Below are 5,304 nucleotides of genomic sequence, written 5' to 3'. Positions count from 1 at the left end.
CAATTAATTAAACTCAAATATTACAAGATTGCCATTGATTTAATCTCAACCCTTAAACACACCAATCGGATGGACCAGATCGCTTCCTAGACTTTCTAGGAAAAACACACTTTCCGTGCAAACCCTACTCTAGTATTATATATAGTGTTATAATACACTTCTCACACTTTGAACACTTTTTATAGGATCCTCTACCTATATGCATAAAACATCTTGTACAATCTCATCATGCTTTAAAGATCAAATGGGCGGTCAAATTTCAGATCTAAATTTTGAATTCCCGCTTATCTCTGATTCCCCATACACCAAATCTCTTCTACTGCTATTCTCCAAAAAAAACCCATGGCTACAATTTCATCTCCTGCTACCCATCAAATTTGTTCATCTCCTACTACCCATCAGATCCGCCCATGATGACACCAGCGGCCACCTATCTGAGTGAAGCCTGCAACCATCGTTGTTTATCATCCCGTCTCGCCTTTTACTCCTCATCTTCTTCACCCATATCCGTGCTATCTTGTGTCTGATCGCAGGTACGTCAGAGCGAGCTTCGCTTGTTTGGTGCTTCTAATTTTATGGTTGGATATTCTACGAGGGCTTGTAAGTTTATACTTCCTTATGCATCTTTGAAATTCGTTTTTTAGGGTTTCGAGGATCAAGTTACGCAATTGAATCTGAGCCGAAAAACAAAACGATTGATTTGTTCAAGTTAATCTATTTTATTTAGTGTTTGGTTTTGTGCAACTTATGTTTCTTAAAAGCTAATTAGGGTTTCGTTTTGTGTTTTCTTTTCTCTACTAGAATATGGTGTGCAGGTAGTTTTGTTACCAACTCCTAGGAAATAAGCAATGCGAATGCCTCTAGATGAGTGATTGTGAGATGACGAGACTAGCTATGGAGATGGTGGGTTGCTCTTCTAACGGCCGCAGCAAAGGACTTGAGAAAATGTGATCTGGAAATGGGTATGCCACCTGTGAAATTATGATTTACTTATATGTGTACTGGATTGAGCATGTGTGCTACTGTTTATAGGAGGACAAGTCAGGGGAAATGTTTATCAGGCCCCATTTGATTACAATACAATGTTAAAAGATGATATAGTTGCAATTCATGTAAGTTCAAGCCCCAAGAGTCACATCCCAGAATGCCTTTTTTATATTGTTTTGACTTTTTTAACTGAACTTTATACAATAGCTCAAAAAATATCTTAGACTCAATAACTTGTGTTAACTGATTAATTAGTTTAAAATGATGAATTGATATGATCATGATATTAGAAGATCGTGATTGGTAGGGTATTGAATTGAGAAGAAAATGAGATTTCAAGAAACCATGTTTATCTATTTTGTGTAACTGGTATGATATATTTGAATATTACATAACCCTACAAAAAATAACTTTGGGTGCCTTAGGGTAAGTCAAAAGTTGTGTCTCTAATAAACATGTAACCCAAACCAACATGTCCCTTTATTTAAGCATTGCGTTGGTTGAAAAATTATTGCCCGAAAATATATTGCCAAATAAGAGACGCAGTGTAAAGAAGCGGTGTGATTTGTTTTACATTCAAATGGAATAAAATAACTAAGGGTTGTGTCAACTGATAATCAAACCGATGCGTATATACACACACCTGATGACCAAACCCGACGAGCCGATTAAAACATTAAAATGAAAAACTATATTAATAAACTACAAAAATGGCTCCCACGTAATCAATGGATATTGGAACCAACATGATTAAGGGAATTCGAAAACCATATCTACTACCGCTTCATTCTCACATAATCCATCTCTGCATTCCGTAACCGTCGTCCACAACTTCACTGCCATTAGTAAGCATTATTTTCCATTTGTTTGAATTTAATTCATTCGTTCGTTTGTATACTGAATTATATTCTAATTGAAAGTTTAGGTTCATTATGAATTCTAATTTTTGGATTTGAGTCGTCTGCATGGTAACAACACAGTAAAAAACAATGGATTCTTACCGATGTTCCCTAAACCATTGTTCACCTTTAGTCCTCATCTCCGTTGTCTGTGGGTTTTCAATACCACAGTTGTCAACATCAACCAAGGACATCTCATCTTCAGACTCATAGGCGTATCAGACCCATGCAAGAATAGATAGTTATTCAAAAAAATATAAAAAGGTTAAAATTTGCAACATTACCTCCGTGTACTGTAGTTTTAATACGTCCGAACAAAGACAAGAGAAAAGATAATGTGATATGAGAAATATTAAATCCCCAGTCATAAAGAACGCCAGGAGGAACTGCAAGTTCAGATATCATTAGAATTTAGAAACCTACTAAAAGTATTGGTTCAAACTTTATATTACACATAGGAATGGAACCCATATGATTAATATTCATTGTGATAGTATTGTTTCTGTGCACACTATCTTTGGTTGTTAAGTCGATGAGCATGTGAGTTGGTTATATATGGATTATTCGTACTTGATAGATTTTATTTTACTAGCATATTAGGCCAGTGTGATTTTTTTGGTTCCGACATCAGACACGGCATATCATTTGTGAAAAGTGATGATTGACTGGTACCCTGCAAAACTATGAAGGGGTTCCGATTCTTATACTTCAATTTCCGGACTGGATTTTTTATTTAAAAACTCTGAGGATTTATGGGTTTTAGTTTTACCTTGCTTTACCATTTATTTAAACGACAACAACCATTCTTTCCTGATAGGATAGAAGCCACATAGAGAGATGTCACATCCCTAATTTTCCGGTGGGATAGAAACGAGAGAGTGAGGAGTGTGACATTTTTTCGGTTTGAACGAGCATAATTATGTGACTTAATATGAATTCAATACGCCTAATGAATTTAGAAAATTTGAATACGCGATAAATTGATTTGGAAACATAGATCAACTGATCGGATTTCTTGGGTTTGAACAGAGGGATGCAAGGAAAGTGAAATCAGGATAATTTCCTTAGCAACTTACACAAAAACAAAAGCCTATGAAGTTTGATTTTGTTTTAATAAAACAAAATACAAAGTGTCAAATGGAACATATACTAAACATCTCGCCGCAACGCGTGGGTTAGCGCCAACTTGTTAGATAGAAAAGGTAATGAGATTAAATGAGTACAATATTACAAGCTTAAAACACTGGTGGAAATTTGTGTATTATAGCTACAAGTATTAGAGAGATTGGGGATCCATTTGAGAAAGGTACATTTCTTGTACTGTTGCACACTCGAGCATAAAGGTCAATATGGGTTATATGTTATTGCTTGTTTGTGACATAAAATGTTTGAACTTAATTGGGAACAAATTAAGCATGTTTAAAGTCATCCATGGCTCTTTGTAACAATAATGGATCGTTAATTTATCAAAATAACTTTTGCAATCATATTTACTATATTATTTAACTAAAATGGAGGGTTCAAACCGGTTAAAAGTCATCCATGGCATAGTCCAGTGTTTGCGATCTCTTATATTGCTTTATGTGAAAACTTGATCATTATGTTATCTATAATGTATAATAATTAATATATCAATTACTAGGCTCTTTGTAGTTTTATTTCTTTGTAGTTTGGGAGTTTAGCTACTGGCTAGGCTCTTTGTTTCTAATGATAATGATAATTCGCTTTGACTATTCTAAAAAAATAAACTTTTGATAATTTGTGCCCAAACTTGTAATATGAACCGATTGTGGTTTATTTTTCTCCATTGAATTTATGCTTAAATTCTGCATTTTGTGTACAAAAGCTTCACAAACTAGGCTAGCTAATCTACAACAGACTTCTCTATGCTATCAAAAAGTTCACAGTAAGGATACTTGCAGTAGTGGTTCAGATTGAGGCCTAGGGTGTAACAAGTAATAACAACATTGCTTAGGCCGTGGGGTATGGGGCGGGAGTTTGGGCGTGGGTTGGGGGAAAACGCTCAAGTCACCACCTCGGGTGGGCTTGGGTTGTGGCGTGGCCCCTTGGGGCTTGGCTTTCAAGCCGGGCGTGGGGCGGTATGGCGAAGCGAGCTGGCCATTTCTCATTGGGTCACCCGCCACGTCAGGCGGGTGTTTTAAATTTTGAAATTTAAAATTCAAACTGGTCCCCCCATCCCCCCATCTTCTAAAACCGCCACCCGGGTCACCCAAAGGCCCTATATATTGCAACCCCAACCCCACCGGTCCCCCATCCCACGAACCAAAAACCCCACCGGCTACACCAACTGTCTTGAACCCGCTACTCCGCTGGTCCCCCCATCCCACGAACCCAAGAAGAAATGGCATCCTGGACCCGTCAAGAAGAAATGGCACTCGTCACTAGCGTCGTGGACGCTATGAAGGGGCGGCCACCGGGCCAAACAAAATATTGGGCGGAAGCATTCGCGGCCTACCGACAAAACGTCGGTAACGACCGCCAAAACCTCAACGCGTGCCAACATAAATGGTGCGAGCTACGGCCCAAGCTCGAGCGTTTCAAGGCTTACTACGATGCGGTTCCCGGTGGCGAGTTAAGCCACGAGGACTGGGTGGCGGTGGCGAACATAGAGTTTCGAGGCAAGGAAAACAAGGCGTTCGACAAGATCGACCTTTTTGAAATTTTTTTAACGCTCTAGGTTTTTTTTGTGACACTTCGGGTTTTCCCGAGCAACCCTCTTGTATTAGCAGTGTGTACGTACGAATTATTAAATGAAAGTTGATTATCTTGTTATGCTATGTGTTGTATGTATGTATAATATAAGTATGTGTGTATAAAAGTGAGCCGAGACCCCTCCCTTGCACACTACGGGCTGCCGACCTACCTACCCAGCCCAACAACACAAGGACCCGACTCAAGACCACCCGGTCTCGAGTGAACAGTAAATGGTCGGGCAGGTTGGGCCGCAAACTCCCTTAGCCCACTCGGAAACCCACTTGGGGTGCACCACCTTATATATAAACCTAAAACCCACACACACACTCCTCTACACTCTCTCTCACTTCATCCTCACTCCCTCTCTCTCTAGAAAACCTTAAACCCTAACAATCAAGCATCACCTCTCCTCTCCTTTCTCTCGGATTCAACCGGCAACAACAAGGAACCTCGGTCAAGCTCATCATCATCACTCGGACACTTCATTTTCTCACCTTCTTCCTTGACTCGGTACCTTTTCATCAACCGGTTAGTGTTAAATGTGTGTTAAGAGTTATGTGTGTTAATGAATAAGAAACATGACTAGTTTAGAGGTCTTTTGCATGATTTTTGTATGATTAGTGAGTTTGATAATGTGTGTGAACTATTATATGATAATTTTTTGCTAAGATGTTCAAATGACAAAGAATGATAGTTTAAGAGT

At 38.7% G+C, this 5,304-nt stretch overlaps 1 long non-coding RNA gene across 2 annotated transcripts; it reads left to right on the top strand.

Annotated features, from left to right (window-relative positions):
- Positions 1-257: 257 nt before the first annotated feature.
- Positions 258-1,057, top strand: LOC110867305. 2 transcript variants are annotated; one of them, XR_002551504.2, is made up of 3 exons: positions 263-600; positions 802-962; positions 1,033-1,057. It is a non-coding gene; the product is annotated as an uncharacterized LOC110867305 (long non-coding RNA). The 2 variants fall into 2 exon arrangements; XR_002551503.2 differs by lacking the exon at positions 1,033-1,057 and having other exon boundaries at positions 258-600; positions 802-929.
- The last annotated feature ends 4,247 nt before the right edge of the window (positions 1,058-5,304 follow it).

This window comes from Helianthus annuus, chromosome 4, assembly GCF_002127325.2.
Source record: "Helianthus annuus cultivar XRQ/B chromosome 4, HanXRQr2.0-SUNRISE, whole genome shotgun sequence".
Taxonomy (NCBI): Eukaryota; Viridiplantae; Streptophyta; class Magnoliopsida; order Asterales; family Asteraceae; genus Helianthus; species Helianthus annuus.
This window is presented reverse-complemented; position numbering and strand designations above follow the sequence as displayed.